The sequence below is a fragment of the Mus musculus genome, chromosome 12 (assembly GCF_000001635.26).
Source record: "Mus musculus strain C57BL/6J chromosome 12, GRCm38.p6 C57BL/6J".
Lineage (NCBI taxonomy): Eukaryota > Metazoa > Chordata > Mammalia > Rodentia > Muridae > Mus > Mus musculus.
This window is the reverse complement of record NC_000078.6, coordinates 31,714,000-31,733,727: the sequence shown is the minus strand read 5'-3', so window position 1 is coordinate 31,733,727 and position 19,728 is coordinate 31,714,000. Positions and strand designations below refer to the sequence as shown.

Sequence of the window (19,728 nt, the reverse complement as noted above, 5' to 3'; positions counted from 1 at the left end):
GAGCTTGCACTGAAGCTCAGTTGTTTCACATTCATACTATACGGCACCTATTTCCTTTTCTCTTAAAATCTAGTTTGCTTTTATCACATTTTAAGAATCAACATTATGATTTTACTGTCAAGAGTACTTTTTCTTAAATGAATTTTACTATTGCATATCTTCCTCTTTGCCCCTCCCATCCAAATGCATAACGTATTATCTCAGCAACGGTATTTCAGCTGCTATTTTGCTGAGATTAAAAAAGAAAGTTGCTTCCTAAAATCCTAAACCTACTTTACAATCCTCCTTTTTCTATTCTCTCATAATATATGGCAAAGCCGGCCATCATCTTTTCTTGACTTCCACATCACACCTTCCTAGCTGCTGCCCCCAGGCACCTCTGCCACCTCCCCCTATGCTCATTCACTGAGTACTGCAGAGATCAGAGTGATCACTGTTTTCACCTTACAGGGATGAAGATAGCTTTCATAGCTGTCTCTTCTCGTCTATTTACTGGACTCCAAATTCTCACGTATAGGAGAAGAACTTAGAGCTTAGGCATCCAATACACATCTGAAACCTATCACGTCTCGGGGAACACCCAATCATCCCTTATTGAGCTGGAACTCAGGGCCTGATTCTGCTAAGTCGGCCATACTTTTCCCAGTAACCCTGTCTCATCCTGGACGCTCCTCCCTTAGTTCTCAACACTGCCAGCTGCTCACACACCACTGCCTGGCAGGCTGTGCTTCACTGTCTCTAATGATGCTTCTAAATCTCCAACCCACTTGGCACTGCTGTCAGAGCAGTCTTTCTAACTATAAATCTGATCATCACTCTCTTTAATGAGGCCATCTTTCTTCTCCTGTCAAGTTCAAAATCTAGAGCATGGCTCTCCAGACCATCTCTTCAACATTCCCCCTCATTCCCCTTGTTCCTAGCTCTAATTTCTTCTAAAACAAAACACTCTCTGGCACATTTTCACAAATCTGGACAAACAGCTATCTCCTTAGCCGCCCAATACCAGAATACCATTCACATCTCAGCGTATCTACGTCCTATGTTACATCTCTGATCATGTCCTGCCACATTAAGTTGTCCTCCTTGAGCCACTTCATAATATTTCAACCCTTTGCATTATATTTAATATTTGCCATCAATGTAAGTTTCTCTGTCTAACCAAACTACAAACTCCTTACTTTCAGTGTTGCCTTACACACAGTGAAACACACAGACTCTACTGAGTAGTGGTTAAAGGTCTAACCACACAGTCAGACATCTCTGTGGTGATTCCCTACCACTTAATTTACCAAACAGTCACATTTCACAACACAGAAGAATTATAGTTGAAAATAAGACCTAAATATCTTATACTAATAGAGTATTTGCAAAAACTTAAGTAATAGGAAGTGCAAGAATTCCCCAACTTTCATGAGTCTTCAGAGTTACTGCATACAGTATCAACAACAAGGACCTGAGGACTAAAAGAGATGGAGGAGCAGGATTATAGTCACACATTACCTAAATGACCCCTTCCTGAACATCAGTAACAACAAAATGTATTCCACGTTCTTGCCACAGCCAATAAATCACTACAAATCAAGGATCTTCTAAGACAAAAGTCAAAAATAGTCAAAACCTCCAACATTAAGTCACCTGATGTTTTCACACCGTCATTTCCTCAGGTAACAATTTCTAAAGTTAGTGCACCAATTATATTTTTAACACATCTGAGATATCCCTGCTATACCACATATCCAAAAACATAATATATCATAAATTTTTATTCTTTGATTCAATAGGTGGAGTAATTGACATAGCTATTATATACCAATAAAGTTTATTCCAAGTTAACTATTCTTAAATTCATTGGTAATATCATGAATGTACTTCAAAGTATTAAATAAACTATTATATCACTAATTCTTTCAGTTCATGAATACCATCATTAAAATGTGAATATTCTGAATTATGCTTACATACCTAAATATGCCAATTCAAAACTAGTTTTAACAATATACTCAAATAGATGTAATATTCACTAACTGCAACTTTTACTTTTTCAAAAGAGAGGAAAAAAATTGAGTAGATGCAATGGTGAGCTGGTGTTTAAGTGGTACCCAGATTAGGGTAGCAAAACACAGTGGATGGTGGTAGAGAGAATGGTAAAGATGTTGTTGATACAAATGATCTTAATGAAGCTCTGTACTCACAGATATTTGCAACGTTTTAGAAGGTGTTGGTGATATCTGCTTTTCTTAGCTTGTGACCACTATGGCTTAGATACCTCCTCCCCTGCAAGTTAAAACACTGAGGCTTAATTCTAAAAAAAAAAAAACAAAAACAAAAACAAAAACAAAAAAAAAAAACTCCCGTCAGTGGATTTGAATGCAGGGCCTTTGGGAGGTGATGGTGATTAGGGTTAGACAATGTCTGTAAAATGAAGCCACATGGTGGCACTGCAATGTAGTAAGAAGAGTAAGGGATCTGCCGGGTATAGGGAGACACAGGGGTAGTCTTGACAGTTGGGATTTGGAGCATGAATTCAAGACTAACTTTGTATTCATATTAAGTTTGAAATCAGCTTAAGTTATATTATGAGCCTCTGCCTCAACTAGAGGAGGAAGAAGAGGAAGTGGGGGAGGAAGAGGAGAAGGGAGAGGAGAAGGAGGAGCAAGCTACTACAAGTCTTACTGTGCCATGATGTGATAAGAAGGTCCTCACTGGATGCCCAGGACATGTCTTGTTCTTGGACTTGCTAGCCTCCAGAACTGGACCCAAATAAATTTATACTCTTTATAAATAGTCCTGCCTCATAAGTTTTATTAAAGCAACAGAAGATGAGCTGAATGACATTAATGAAAGTGCTAGTAGTGTGGGTGTCTGTACCAATGGTGAACTTGATGGTAGCCTTGCTATTGTTCATGATGGTAGTGGCATTACATAATCCCAGTACTCTAGAGGCAGAGGGAGGAGGGTACAAGTTTGAGACCAAAATGGTCTACAAAGTAAGTTCCAGGCTTACCAGGAACGCATAAATAGCAAGAGTTTGTCTCCACATAAAAATTAAACAATCATCTTAAAGCTGATCAAGTAAGATACAATTAAGCAATTAATTAAAAGCACAAAGTAACTCCCAAGTAATAGTTATATGGTTAAATAGGTATGATCAAGGATGAATTGTATGTAGTAAAATGTCTAACCTGATTACAGAGTAAGTTACTAACTAGTATGTTAACTAGTATGCTATGTTCAGAAAACAAATTAACAGATTCAGTCTTTGAAAGCTTAAAATGATTTCAAATTTGACTTCAACATGACATGAAATATGAAAATTAAAATCTACAGATGGAAATTTAGTACTGTGTGTTTTACCTCTGGGAGTCACAGGCTGCACCATGATGCTATTCTTACAGTACAAATCTGTTGTGTGGGGAGCGGGGGAGGAATAACTGTGTTACAGGAAAAAAAGACTAGAACAAATTGTTGTAAGAACATGCTGGGTTTTTTTCAAGCATCTTTAGTCTTCATAAGTAATCTTATTCTTTAAGATTTTGTATATGTTGATATGCAAACAGATAATCTATATTTAAAAGATCTACTGCCTTTAGAATTGAGAATTTTTAAATATCTATAATGACAAGGAAAATAATGAAATTCTTTTAGTTGTTGTTGTTGTTGTTTTATACCCCAAGACAAACCAAAACATCAATACAAAACTACAGAGAGAAGGAAGTGCATGATCAGAGAAACAGCTGGGCTGCTTTGGAAAAGGACTGTGTCAGCAGATGTGAGGTGAGCCCTGCCAAAGTGCCTAGCCCTCCTCTGAAAAAAGCCCATTCTTGACACTCTGCCTTTCTGAAAGCTGCCTTTTTCCCTACTGTAGATTATTTTTATTTAAAAAGTTCTAATTCATTAGTTCTTATATGTTGTCAGTGAGGAAAACATTATGAACAAGAAAAACGGGCAAAAGACACATTAAAAAATGAGTATTCGCCATAGGAATACTTGATAACCATGGTCTTTATTACAGCTTAAAAATCATTTTTCTACTTTACAATTAAATTACAATACAATTATTTTAGACAAAGAGTTGTAGTTTGTTTTTGTCTTCCTCACTGGTGATGCTGTTTTATGAAAATATGGGATGGCATAAGAACAAGTTCTAAGTCACCAGGAAGTAAGAACTCTGCACATGTTTGACAGAGTACAACAGTATGAGGTGAAGATAATGCATGCAAGAGCACAACGGAACAAAGAATGAATGACGTTGTGGAGAACAAAGCAAGCTGAATCCAGAGTCTGTCTGTGCCTAAGTTAAAAAAACAAAAACAAAACAAAACAAAAAAAGTAAGAGATGGACGAGTAACTAAGGACACAATGTGCTGCTAGGTGAAATATATAGGAAGTATCAATACGGTGGCAGATAGCTGTCTATTCTCCCAGCATTGGTGAGGCAGCCTGATCTGATCTACATTACAAGCTTCAAGACTACCAGGGTTATGTGGGGGGTGTGTGGTTTTTTTTTTAACACATGAGAGAGAGAGAGAGAGAGAGAGAGAGAGAGAGAGAGAGAGAGAGAGAGAGAGAAAATGTCTAAGAATTTGGGAATTCAGATTTTTACTCTGTGAAGATGTAAATATAAACAAATTATATTTAAAAATAAAAAGATGGAGCATCAACGAACAACCTGGTGCTGATCACAACATTAAAGCCTGTGAACTCTCAAAGCTAAGATTGTTTGTTGTTGTTATGCTTTCCATAGCTATTTGTAACATATTTTGATCCACTGCACTACCCATTGAAGGCCTCTCTAATTCCCTCCCTATCCCCTACCTCTTCCCTCTCCTAATTTACTGTGCTCTGTTTTTGAGCCCACCAAGACCACTTAATGCCCTCTCTAGATGCAAGATCCTGCACTACAGCATTATGCTGCTTCCCAGAAGAAAACCTACTTTCCCTCCCTTTAAGTGGCAGTTGCAAATAGCTCAACTAGGAGGCCCTCTGCCCTCCAGGCTGGGATTCTAGCCTGTTTGATCTCCTGCAGATCTTCTGTAAGTAGTCTCAAAGGCTGTCGCTTCATGTGTACAATAACCTTGGTGTGCCCAGAAAACAGTCTTATTCTGTGGTCTTCTATTTTTAAATGGGGGGAAAAAGATGATATATTTGTATATGGCTCACTAAATCAAAATGATTTATATTGGCCCTTTACAGGAAAAGTTCCTCATCTACATAATATTTCCTATTGGGGAGAATAAATTTACTAGAGCTTGAAGAGAATAAATTTGAAAAGACATAAATCCACATGTGTAATACTTTCTCCAGTCATGATATCGTCTAAAAAAATGGGAAAGTGGAGGAATAAGAATATCCATATTCAAAAATCCCTCAGGAACTCATAGTGGCTGTGGTTATCTGCACAAGATTGACCTAGTCAATTCAATATGGATGAAGGACAGATAGACAAGCATGTATGGCAGTTTCCACCCAGGTTAGGAAGGAAACTTAGGATGTAAACAGAATGTGAAAAAACTGGGATATTTTAGGACAGAATATTTACAAGAAGATTAAGCACAATGCCCTAGGGGGAGGTAAGACATTCCATGCTGCAGGAAACACCATTAAGACAGGAAGTTAGTATATAGCATAACTATTCCTCAAGACTTCAATCAAAAAGAATCAAAATGAAGGAAATGTATGGTAATCCAAATCTATTAGCATTATTTGCTTTTTTATGCTCTATGTTGCATATGGTTTTTTCTGGTCAATAAAAAGTTGGAATTAACAAAAGAAAAAGAAAGACAGGAAGTAAACAACTTAAATTAGCTTCAGGAAATCCCTAAAACCTAACAGATAAGCCAAGATGAAAAGACTCAGACAAGGGCAGCGGCCAGGAAGAAACAGACAGCTATGTTACCTAGAAAAGGCTCCGATAAATTGAGCCACAAGTTTCCAGCTTTTGTAAACTGTCACCATGCTAGGATGGGCTTTGATGACACAACTATCTTTGAGTCATTTCACTTCTCTATGAAACCCTTCACCAATAGTCTTGTAAGTAACTCCAATAAAATTCACTGGTTCACCAAGTTAGACTTTGTGGCATCCACACTGTAGTCTGTCACAGGTCCCTTTCTGGGATGAGTAGACATATGTGTGTTGTATCTTCCTGGGAAAAGTTAACACAACACAAACCCACACCTCAAACTAAGGAACTACAACAGCTGATAGCTGCAAAGGAAGAAGCAGTTTTCTTTTAGGATGAGAACCCTGGTAGATTGACCATGCTCCCATGGGCAGTCCCACAGCTATTTGCATATAGAAAGCACTAATTTGGATTCTGGGGTGTACAGACTACTTTTATATCAGCTTGATGCAGGCTAGAATCATCTGAAAGGAAGGAATCTCAATTTAGAAATTGTCTCCAGAAGACCCAGCTGTAGTGTATTTTCTTAACTAGTGATTGATGGGGAGGGCCCAGACCTTTGTGAGTGGTACCATTCCTGGGCTTGTGGTCCTAGGTTTGATAAGAAAAGGGTTGAGCAAGCCATGGGGAGCAAGCCATTAAGCAAAACTCCTCCATGGCCTCTGCATTAGCTTCTGCATTCGGGTTCCTGTCCTAATTTCCTTCAATGATGAACAGAGATGTGAAAATGTAGGCCAGATAACTTCTTTCTTCCCTACATTGCTTTGGTTGAGGATAGGCTGATTACAGGACAGATTTCAAATAGGCAGTTAGGGAGGTTAGGCATAAAAACTGGGCAAGCCCAGCAAGTCAATTACTAATAGAAAAAACCCCAGGCTCCAGCATTCACGCCCAGGTAATGGAATGTCCCAGCCACCAGGCTGCAGCAAGGACAATGGATCAGCAGCAGTTTCCAGACACCCTCAACTACTTCCTCAGTAACAGTTCCCAGACCTCCCCAGCAAGTTTCCAGCCCCCACACCCTGGTAATGGAATGTCCCTAGAGATGGATCCAACAGATTAACATAGAGGTCACCTACCCTGGAATTCCCTAATGTGCTTTAAATTAGACCTGCAAGCTCACTTGGGAGTCACTCTATTCTGGTAATGGGAGACACCAGCATGCTAGACTTCTGCAGAATAAAACACTCTTTGCGCTTATATACTATTCTTTGGTGAGTCATGGTGTCTCATCACAGCAATAATAACCCTAACACATGAGTTAAAGACAAAGTTTGGGGATGTGCAGGAATGATCCAGGAGGAGTTTAATGAAGGAGGATAGTACAGGGGAAAATGTGACTGAAAATATATGTTGAATATATGGATGAAACTTTCAAAGAATAAAAAAATGAATATACTTTTAGATTATTGAGGATAGATATTTTAAATAAAAATAATCTAATTTGTAGGACATAGACTACTAGCTTCTCATTGAGTTTTCACATAAAAAGGGGTTGCCCTTCCCCCAGAGGCTTTTCTCTATATAATCCAGACATTTCGGTCTCTCTCTCTTTTTCTTCTCTTCATATTCTGAGACAAGGTTTCTCTGTGTAGCCCTGGCTGTCCTGGAACTCACTTTGTACACCAGGCTGGCCTCGAACTCAGAAATCCGCCTGCCTCTGCCTCTCGAGGTATTAAAGGCGTGTGCCACCACGCCCGGCTTCTTCTCTCCATTCTCTCTGCACACCTACCCCTTTCTCTCTTTCTCCCTCTCCCCTACCCACCCCACCCCCCTTCTCCATGGCAACTTCCCTAGCCTTGTTCCTTGGGGCCAGTAAACTTGGCCACCAGAGAGCAGCTTCCCAATAAACCTGCCTTTAATATAATATAATCTGCCTTAAATTGGCTTGTTTCACTGGCAGTAGAATAATAACCTATCACTACCTTCTAAATAAAAAACAAAATAAGATATACAAAACTGCTTTTTCCCCAATACTGGAGAGCAGACACGCAGGGCTGTGACTTGAAAGCTGTTGAGGTTTGACTTGGGCTCTGTGGCAGCCTGCCTGACCTTGAACTCCTTCTGCTCTTGCCTCCAAACGGCTTGGATCGCTGGCATGCGCACCCACACCTGACAATGAACTGAGCTTTGTGACATAATTACCCAGCTTATCGGCAACTACACTTAGAGCAACTATCGTGAGAGAGTGTGTGTGAGAAACCCCAGCAGAATACAATGAGGACAGTGAGTTTATGGGACAGATTTAAGGAAAGCTGAGGAGGATAGACTTTTGAAACTATGTTAAAGAAAAAAAAGAGAAATTTAAACAAACTTTCAGAAAAGTCTATATGGTACTTTGGGGTGGGGAGGAGACATAGTTACATAAACTTTTATATAGGACTCTTAAATATTCAAATGAATATGAAGTTATAAATTCATATAAAGAGATTGAGAAAGGCCAGGCAAAAAAACAGCACCAGAAAGTCTACTAACAAGCAAATTTCTGGACTTGGAAAGCACTGCAAAATACCCCAGTGAAAGCCAACAGGGCCACTGAATACAGGGGCAGTCGATAGGGCATAGATAGATAGATGGATGGATGGATGGATGTAAAGGTCCCTCTAAGCTGCCTGATATGAAAGCCACGGGTGACAAGATCAAGCTTGGCACACAAGTATTAGAACAAGAAGACAAAAGTCCATAATATTCAAACACAATGACCAATATCCATCTAAACATTATCTGAAATAGGAGACCAAAGATATTAGGTCATATGTTACAACTGGCTCATAAAGAAGAACGTTATGCGTGAACTATAGAAGTCTATGAAGGAGTAGGAAGAGGCTAGGTGAGCACAGTGCTTTCCTTGCATGCATGAGGAACCCATTTTGGAATGCCAATATTTACATAAAACCAGGCAAAATGACAATTACCTGTAATTCCAGCCCCAGGGAAGCAGAGACAGTGGCTCCCTGGAGCTCACTAACCAGCCAGCCTAAGCAAAGCAGTAAGTTCCAGGCTCTGGGAGCTCCTCCCTCACAAAGGGAGGTGGAACGGGACTGTTCAAAAGAGAAGAGCACTTCCAGTTCTTGCAGCAATCATGTGGCAACTCACAACCGCTGCAACTCTAGTTCTTGGAGATCTGTTGCCCTTGTCTGGCCTCTGTGGGTACTGCACACACAGGCTGCACATACATGAAGGCAGGCAAAACGTTCATACACAAAAAAATATTTATCTTTTTTAAAAGGTGGAGAGGGACAGAGTAGTGAAGGAGGGAAGAGAGAGAGAAAGAGGGAGAAAGAGCAAATAAATTTCAGCTGAAAAGGGGGTATTTAAATTGAGTAATTACTACAAGATTTTTTTTTTTTTTTCGAGACAGGGTTTCTCTGTATAGCCCTGGCTGTCCTGGAACTCACTTTGTAGACCAGGCTGGCCTCGAACTCAGAAATCCGCCTGCCTCTGCCTCCTGAGTGCTGGGATTAAAGGCGTGCGCCACCACGCCCGGCTACTACAAGATTTTTAGCCACATTAAGTACTGTAAAAGATAAGAATCAGAAGTTAAACTACCCACACTAATCCTCCCCACTCATCTCTTCCCCAAAAAACCAAAGGTTCAATGCTATGCAAGGCAATACCAAGCATTTGAGAAAGTATTTCAAGACAAAAAATATTTTTAATTTCATCTTTTAAACAGTCCAGCATCAGGAGTAGTAAACACATCAAAAACACATATCCAAGAATAGAGTTGATCCAAAGCCAGTGAGAATCGCCAAAGCCCGTCATGAGCTACAGAAACGGGGAGGCGAAATGAACCCTTGGAAGATCCCGGGTGGAAGACACATCACACTGAGAAGAAACAAAGAGCAATGACATCAAATATCGGAAAATAAATATTAAAGCACAAGAGTCAGTTTAGACCTTTATACCAAGCACAAGATAATGAAAACACAAGAAGTACATTTTAGATCATCAATGAAGAATTTACTGCCACTAATCCTTTGCTACAAAAATCCTTCAGGATGAAAGAAAATAATAACCAAAACTAATCTCTGCTGCACAAAAAGACATGAAAAGAGCCAGAAATTATGAATATCTATTTTAGATTTGTTTAAAAGATGATTGGCTAGGCAAGAATAGTAATAAAATTATTTTGAAGTTCATACAATGTATGTGAATAATTAGCATAAGAGACGGTAGGAGTCAATGGATACTATATTATAGTAAGTAATATATATTACTTATATGTATTATATTTTAAGTAGATGATGGTAACTTAAGTATCTGTATTTTTTTGTTTTTTGTTTTTTGTTTTTTTTTTTTTCGAGACAGGGTTTCTCTGTGCAGCCCTGGCTGTCCTGGAACTCACTCTGTAGACCAGGCTGGCCTCGAACTCAGAAATCTGCCTGCCTCTGCCTCCCAAGTGCTGGGATTAAAGGCGTGCACCACCACGCCCAGCAAGTATATGTATTATTAAATTTTGAGACAATCACCAGAGAAAACTAAAAGATATAGTTAGTATGCTAGGAGAGAATCTAAAATGAAAAGCTAAAAAACTGCTTAGTCCCCACAAAAAGGCAGGAAAGGAGAAAAATAAGGATACATAGTATAAACAGAATAAAGAAGGCAAGCCAACCTAATAATGTGAAAATTACATTAAATGTAACTGCTTTACATTCTAATGCAGACAAAAATCTGAATAGACTTTAAAGGAGGAGAAAAGTCATTAATATCTAGGAAAAAAATACCTTAAAGGTACACAGAGAGTCCATTAATTATGAGTAATGCGGACAACACAGAACAAACCTGAGAGCGACACAGGATATTACTACTGGGGTAAAACATTTGCATGATAACAACCTTAAATGTTCATGTGCTGAATAAAAACACACAAAGCAAAAGCCAGGGAAAGGGAAAACGCCATAAAGCTACAGTCAGAGTTGGAGACTTTACAACTCTTCATTTACTAAAAATAACTGTTCAATAAAAAGCTAACAGAAGAATAAAAAGAGAATCAGTAAGGCTAGGCCTTAAGACACAATCAATTAAAACTACTCACAAACTGTGCTCAACCAAACCACATCCTAAGCCTTTAAAGAAACATGGTGTTTGTTTGTTATTGAGATGGGGTCTCTACACAGCCCTGGCTGTCCCCTGAACTCACTATGTAGAACATGCTGGCCTCAAACTCACATAAATCCATCTGCCTCTTCCTACTGAATGTTGGGATTGAAGACATGCACCACCACCACACCTGGCAAGTATAAGCTTATTTTTTAAAGCTGATATTGCCCAAAACATTCTCTTTGACCACAATGGAATTAAATTAAAAACAATAATAATAATAATAATTGAAAAATAATCTGTTATTTGAAAATTGGAAAATGTCTTTGAAATAACCAATTAGACAATGAACTAGTAAGGAAATCAGAAAAAAAAAACCACTGCAAAACGTGAAATAAAATAAAATATATACACATTGTGAAATGGGTAATGCGGTATTAAGTACATATTAATGGGCAAAAGAATTAAAGCTAATGAAAGAAGCATTCACTAAAGGAGGAAGGAAACATGAATGGAACAGAAATTAATAAAATATAAACTGCCCACACTCGTGAGAGCAAGACAGCTCTTTCAAACATTAAAATATGATAAGAAAATACTTAAAGGATGCTGGTAATATTGACGAGTTCAACAGTATGAATACATTATTTAATAGATATATATCACCAAAACAGTGACAGGAAGCAATTGAAAACCTCTGTTATCTGTCAAATAATTTGAATTTATAAACATTACCCGATATGAAACTTATCAAATATTTAAGCAGGGATTGAAACTAATGATTACAAACTCATAATTAAAGAAAAGGGAACAGGTTTTCCAACTCATTTTATAAGTTCAGAATTCTAGAACTAGATAAAACACTAAAGTAAATGAAAAATTACAGACCAAAGTCCCTCATAAACACACAGGCAAAAGGCTTTATCAAAATAATATCAAATGAAATTATGCAATATCAATATCCATCATAACCAAGCATCACATGTCTCAGAAATGTGTGGTTAGTTTAACATTCAAAACTCAATTTGTCAAGATTAAATGAGAAAAATCAGGTGAGTTTTCAATAAATGGAAAAGGTCATTTTAAAAGTATAATATACATTTCTGATACAGGCCAAATACTCTTTAGAGTAATATCAAAAAAACATGAGTTCAGAATGGTCCAACTTCACATCCATGAGAACTATAAATTACCTGCTGTGAGAGATTAAAGATGACCTATGTATAGTTAGAGACGGAAGTATCGGTCAGAAAACTCAATATAAGGATCTACTGATTGCACACAAAGCCAAATGAAATCCCAGCAGGTGCTGTTCCAGCTTCCAGATGGATGAAAAGAACACAGCTCACACTATGGACAACAGACAGAAGAGAAAAGCTCTCTGCAAGCACAACCCTTTCTTAAAACTGTCAAGCAGCAGGGGTTAGAGTACCAACCAGCCCAGACTCTCAGAAGAGAAGGCCAGCTGGAGGGACACACTGGGCATGAGCAGCTGAGGACCCAGAAAAGGCCAAAGCATACACCAGGAAGACTATTCGGCTAACACTTTTATTGATTTCCCCAAGGCTGAGTGTGTGCTAACAGGAACATAAGAACAATGGAGAATCCACATGCAGAAACAGTTATGCCTATCTGCAGGCCCTTCTGCACAGACTTCACTACAGAGTCCAGGAATGCACTTCCCACAGTAAACGCATTCCTTTCCTTCCAGGAGGAAAACAGCAGGCACTGAGGGATGCAATCCCAAACTCATCTCGAATCCCTTCTACCAACTCTGCTATGTGTGTGTGACACTTAAGGCACTGTGAAGAGCTTAACTACTCTGTCGCTCTGTGAACACAGCTGAGCAGCTCACAGAGCTAGGGAAAGGAGATGTGGCTGGTGTAGGACGAGGGATGATCCTTCAGTTCTACGGCTGACAAACAGAATCCATGTTTACAAGTGGAAACTAGTAGAAACACTGAAAACTCTCATTGCCAAGAATCACCACACGGTGGCTTCCAGTCTGTCATGTGGATGTTTCCATGTCAAGTGCAATAATTGACCCAGGTAGAACTAGAAATTTTCGGACTGCAGGCTTTATGAGCCCAACTGTCTTGCTGACAGCTGCAACTTGTTTTCATGGCTTGAAGTTCCAAGGAAATTATTTAATATGCCAGCCTTCTAAAGGGCAGACCTGAAGATTAGATTGTTGGCAATAGTCCAGGATTTGGGAGGTGGGGAGTTTTACACCCTAAAAAGGTTAATCCAAAAGAGTATTGGTTGGAGACAATCATATCCACTTCATATTCAGTAGCTGGCACTAACATTAAACAACTTCATTGGCTTCAGTTTAGTCAAAGAAGTGGTGAATCTAGCCCAAGTATTCACCAGAACGTCTGTGAATAGAAGATATATGTGAGCCAGGGGATTTATTTCATGTGGTAAAGTAAGACATGCTTTAGTCCCACCTAGTCTTCATACAAAAATAAAACTGCCACTAAGGTCAGTCCAGAACCATCTGTGGACAAACTATTTTCATCTAGGTATGAGATCCAACTGCTCACTTCTGCTTGTGAATCGTGAAGTCCAAGTTAACCTCCTGCCAAACAGGGACATCACACCATAGAGCCAAAAGGTATATGGGGTTCAAGCACTTCATCTTAACAAAGATGTAGGCAACTGGCACATTTCAAAGGCCATGCACTTGAAGGGCTATTACTCAATGGTAGAGAGTACTTGCCTGCCTTGACAGGAAAGCCTGCTTCAAATCTTAACAGTAGAACAAACAAAACTTTTGGGAAACTTTAGTGCTAGAAGTTACAAGCCAGTGTGACCAACATAATGAAACTATCACAAATAAAGGAAGAAAGTTTTACAATTCATAGCTCAATGAAGAACACTTGCCTACTATGTGTAAGATTCAAAGTACAGCATTAACATTTTGAGAAAGGGATAATGGGTGGGGAGGAGAAGGAAGGAAAAAGGTTAAAGAGGGAGGGTGCACTTAGTAGCTGGGTCAGGCAGGTGGCACTGCTGTACTGGGAAATAGCCTGAGTTCTCCAGCAGCTATCAGGCTTTTTAACAAGCTGGGATTTCTTTTCTTTCTATTGGTTTTTTTTTTTGTTTGTTTGTTTGTTTGTTTTGTTTTTTGTTTTTAAAATCCCTCCTAGCATGTAGCAAACCAAACAGTGGGAGTCACCTGTAAAATCTGAAAGTATGTAAGACCATCAAAACCAGAGCATTCGTCCTGCAAAGGGCACCAGAGAAACAAGCAAAGAGTAGATCCAAAGGCCCCACCCACAAGTCTGCTTCTTTGAATTTGAGCAGTTGCTCCCCACTACAGATCACAGAAAAAGAAACTGAACAAATGAACTATAACAAGAGTCTCTAGAGGACTACCTTATTCACGCCCTGGCCAGAGGCGTGGGTAGTGAGTGGGAAGCTTGAAGGGAGAGTATCGACATGGCAAGGTTTTCCTTCCCCTTTGCCTCTTCACACTACAGTGGAACCACATCCAGCCTCCTCTACCCCGACCGACCACTGGCTCAGAGGCTTGAGTTTGCCCCTAGGCCTTCTCCTACAACTCTAGCCTACCTCAGTGCCTCTGCCTTACTTGCAACCTTCAGAGCCTCCCAAAACTTGTAGGATTCGACAGGCACCTCTGTCCTCAACTCTAAAGTGCCTTCTTTCCACTTCAGAAGGCTCCTCCTACTTGGCTTTTATCTAAGCAGCTGAGTTTGGAGTAAGAGGAAAGAAAGGAGCCTTAGATGCAGGACAAAGAACAGCTGCACCAAATCCCATGGTAAAAGTTCAACAAAACTCAAACACTCAGGTCTGCACCCTCACTGCTGCCACCTCTACTGCAGCTCTTGGGAGCACTTGACTCAATGGCTACACCCTTGTCCCTGCAGCTCATGAACTAATGCTGCCTCACTCATGGACTATCATTTTTCCTTCCCTCCTTCCTTCCTTCCTTCCTTCCTTCCTTCCTTCCCTCCTTCCTTCCTTCCCTCCTTCCTTCCTTCCTTCCTTCCCTCCTTCCTTCCTTCCTTCCCTCCCTCCCTCCCTCCCTTCTTCCTTCCTTCCTTCCTTCCTTCCTTCCCTCCTTCCTTCCTTCCTTCCTTCCCTCCTTCCTTCCTTCCCTCCCTCCCTCCCTCCCTCCCTCCCTTCTTCCTTCCTTCCTTCCTTCCTTCCTTCCTTCCTTCCTTCCTTCCTTCCTTCCAAGCACTGAGCATGAGCAACAACCAAAGCACCATTCTAGCAGCTTCTTCAGTCACTGCATCTGCCACTCCTTCAAAACAATTCATTACGGGGGCCAGTGGGGTGGGGCAGGATGGGCAGTAGATGTTAGACTTATTCTCTACAACTGCCCTTACCTTACAGGATTTGCTTCTGTACCTCACAGATACTTCATAGGCCTTTAAAGCACTAGGAACCCACAGAAGCTCTGTCCTTTCTTGGACCTTTGTCAGTTTCATATCCTTGCACAAATTTGCCAAGGGTCTGGGAGGGTATTCACTCAACTTATGAGCCACAATGAATATCTGTTTCACAGATGCAAGCAGAAGGTATATGATGCTGGGTTTAAGAAACAGGATTTTATCATCCATGATACAAAACCTAGTTTTAGCACAGTATTGCTGACATTCACCTTGCCCTACATGGCCCTCTACCTGAGGGCTCTTGCTAGATTCTCTGTAGCATGAGGGCTTCTATCACAGCTGAAGAAAATCAAAGTTGGAAATAGATCATTTTCAGAACAAGCAGAACAAGTCTATCCATCTGTTCTTTGTCTGTAGTCATTACTTCATCCCTTAAGGGAGAATATCCCTGGGAAAGAGACCAGATAAAGAGCAGTCAGAGCTTGCATGCTTGTCCAATTCTGCAAGAAGAGTCATGGATGCTCACGACTTGTAACAGACTGCTTCAGCCAAATACACTCCTATCCAATCTAATATTAGAGACGCTGAGAGATAAATAAGTGTGATATATATGTTTTGGGGAGAAGCAAACTTACTATCTCTATAAGCAGACATTACTGTCTATATACAAAAAAAGTATGTTATTGATTTCAAAAGCTCTAAGATTACCAGAAGAATTTAGTAAAGATATAGGATACAAGATTGTTTTAGCTAGGGGTTTCTATTGCTGTGAAGAGACACCATAACCACAGCTACTCTTATTAAAAAAAATTTTTTTTAATTGTTACTGGCTTACAGTTCAGAGGTTTAGTCCACTATCATCAAGGTGGGAAACATGGCACATGCAGGAAGACTCAGTGCTGGACAAAGTCAGAGTTCTACATCTGGACCAGCAGGCCAGCAGGCAACAGGAAAAGATCGAGTGACATTGGATTAGACTTGAAACCTCAAAGCCCACCTCCATTGATATACTTACTCCAAGGTCACACCTACTCCAAAAGGCCACACCTAATAATAGTGCCACTCCTTATGAGCCTAAGGGGACTATTTTCATTCAATCACCACAAAGACCAAACACCACTATGACTATAGTCATGTGCCCTAGCAACAAGGAATTAAAATTTAAAGAGAGAGAGAGAGAATTAGATATTGTTTTGATAGCATTAAAAAATGTAATAACAGAGTACAAATCCAGCAAAGTATGTACAGAATGTATAAGTAAAAAACTACAAAATTGATAAACTAAGCCACAGCTGAACACATGAAATTCATAGTATTCTTTCAGTCCTGGACTGAGGTCTCAAAGGATGGTCCATTTTTATTTTCCTGACAGAGAATCTGTTGTATAAGAAATTTCAAGTTGAGAAGCCAAATGAAAACTTCTTCCCTGAGTCCCAGTGTCATAAATAGTGTTAACCATGTTAAGTATTCTTCGGAAAAGCACTCTTTCTGAAGCTTAAAGAGTGATTTTCCACAGTTAGAAATTATCTTTACATTTATGCTTTTCTCCCAAATATTTTCAGATAGTTAATTAAAATATTTCATAAATTAAAATTTTTATTTATAAACTCATCAAAAGTATATTATCAGAACTGGCCACAAACTTTTAGGAATTAAAACAGATATATAATAAAAGTATTTATAACTAAAGGGAAAATATAACTTCTAAAAAACAATTTTGAACTGTACTTCAGGGTTAGATTCACATATGCTGCTCAGTTATCATTGGAAAAAGCAAATTATATTTCCAGTTTATAAGGTAAAAAAAATTAACCTATGAAGTTATTTTGTAACGTAAAATTTTATTTAAATCACCAGTTGCAGCAGTTTTCAAAAATTAGTATCTTATCTGAACACTGGAATTAAGTGTACAGTGTAAAAGAAACTGTTACCATGGAAACAGAATCTTCATAAATTCTAACATATGTAATTTTTCATAAAAATAATGTAATCTATTTTCTCTCCAGACAGAGTTTCTCTGTGAAGCCCTGACTGTGCTGGAACTCACATTGTAGATGACACTGGCCTCAAACTCAGAGATCCACCTGCCTTTGCTTCCTGAGTGCTAGGATTAAAGGCGTGTGCCATGATACCCAGTTTTTTAATCCAATTCTTAATCTAGTGTTTATTACTATTATTATTACATTATTTGTTAAGACCAGAGGACTTTAAAATTACCTTGTGAAAATTTTAGCAACATACAAGTTCTAAACTCATTTGTGAATTTAATAAAGCAAAACCATTAGACTAAGTATTGTATTTTAAAAACTGCTATTTGTGGTTTCTCATGTGTCTTCAATCATAACTCAGTTACACAGGGAATGCACAGAAATGTCCAGGCTTGAGCTTTTTTCTACAATTACTACTTACATAAAATTCAGATATAGTTTCTCAAAATAACCTTTCTGTAACTTAGAAAAGTCATCTCATTTAGTCACAAATATTTTTCAACAACAGCTATACTGTTACTTAAATTACAAAATGTGTATCGCTAATAAGTAGAGCGTGAACTCAGATCAAACAGTGTTACAATCATAGGCCTTTTGGCCCACTAGCTCAAAAAGTAGGCTCCCAGGGCTATAATAGACTGATACAACAAACCCACACTTTGGGAAATCAATAGATTTCTCTTAGTCTTTATGTCTTCTTCTTGATCAAGATTTTTTCACAATAAGCCTAAGCACTTAACTCTCTAACAGAAGAACACTATATAGATTATTATATTAATAATTTCAATATTCTAATCATTCAACTAAATGATGGTAAGATGTTCCCTCTGAATGTAGTTTTTAGTTTAAAATAACATTTTTGTATCATCTGCCTTAAACATATCTGTCATGCTAGCAAGATCTTCCTCTATAACTTTGAAAATGCATGAGTAATAAGTAGCCGAACTTTTTCATTTTTATCATTACCAAACCTTATGACACAAAGCTATGCAAGATTTTTTTCAAAACTCACAACAAAATGTCCATATTACTTTCAATTTCTAAAGAATGCAATTCAAACCCATGTACTCATCAGCTATTCCCCAATAAAACTTCAATACTAGCCATAAAAGATTTAAACAGTGCATATTACTTTTCAAAATTATAAAAAAATTAATTCTAGTGACAAATTTTTAAAAATCTAGGATACAACACTTTGAAAACTCAACACTATTCCTAAAACTGGAAATAAGTCATGATTAATATGCTAATAACATAGCCATCAGTACCATGTTCCTTTTTGGCTCAATGGGTAATTAGTCTTTTAAAAATGTGTATTTCGTTCTGGCTCATTGATTCCCAATGCCAAACATTAAGAAAATAGTCTAATGTCTGAGTTCCTGCCCCAGAATCCAAGTGATGGAAAGAAAGAACCAATTCCTACAAGGTGTCCTCTGACCATGATATGTGCATCAGGGCAGATGCACACACATATATACAGAAATGTAATCTAAAAAATAATCTGGCTACTACATATTTTTCCGCCTAAAAAGATATGTACCTCACTAACAAGAACAGAAATGTATTTTAAATTACTAACAATTGATAGAAATTTAATTTTAAATTAATGTTTTATTTTTATCATTCCTTTGTTACTTTTAACACTCATCTTAAATAGTTTAGCTTTATAGCCTATGAGAATACATACATTTTCTTTACCACATATATTTGCCAGCAGCATCAGTAATCACCATATACAATATTTAAGAAAGATCAATCCACCAAGAAATGTGCCCATGTTACAAACAGAAATAGCCCAGTGAGATAAAATATTAATAGAAAATGATCAGTACACACATATACATAAAAATATCAGCACAAGTGAGGACTAAGATTACCATGTCCACATACTCTACCATTATGCAAGCAATGGAATAGCTACAAATGTTTTGTGATATAATCCCCTTTAGTCTATGTGATCAGTAACATGAACTAATGAATGAAATGAAGAAATATCTGAGTGAATGAACACTGAAGTCAGTAAGTAACATAAAATAATTACAATTTAAAATACAAAGAAATGACTTGGATACAAACAAACTAGTTGAAATCAAACCTGGTTCACTGTGAAGATGCAGGGCTTTCTATCTGTAGAACAAAGAACCTCAACCCAAAGCAGACACAGCTACTAACAGTCCAGTTACCCAGACTTAAAATATATTATTTTTACGATGTAACCTCCTCGACACACACATACACGAAACAAAAGCAGAAACACAACAAAAAAGAAAAAAACTATGTTCTTAATGTTTGGCATTGGGAATCAATAAGCCAGAACCAAATACACATTTTTAAAAGACTAATTTACTCATATTCTATTTAAGAGCAACAAACAACCAGTTAAAAAAACTTAGGCTTTTAAAACAGCATCCTTATATAAAGCCATTGGGGA

The 19,728-nt window shown here is 38.3% G+C and overlaps 1 protein-coding gene across 7 annotated transcripts in view; it reads right to left on the bottom strand.

The window, feature by feature from the left end:
• Cog5 (component of oligomeric golgi complex 5) overlaps positions 1–19,728 on the bottom strand; it is a 282,812-nt gene that overhangs the window by 203,903 nt on the left and 59,181 nt on the right. For 2 of the 7 annotated variants that reach the window (XM_017315052.2, XM_011243869.3), the window contains exon 1: positions 19,393–19,709. The exons of 4 other annotated variants lie outside the window; for them this stretch is intronic. The gene's annotated coding sequence lies outside the window, so the exon portion shown is untranslated. Of the gene's footprint in view, positions 1–19,392; positions 19,710–19,728 lie in introns of those variants that run through there. One more of the 7 variants, XM_017315053.2, reaches the window with a different exon arrangement.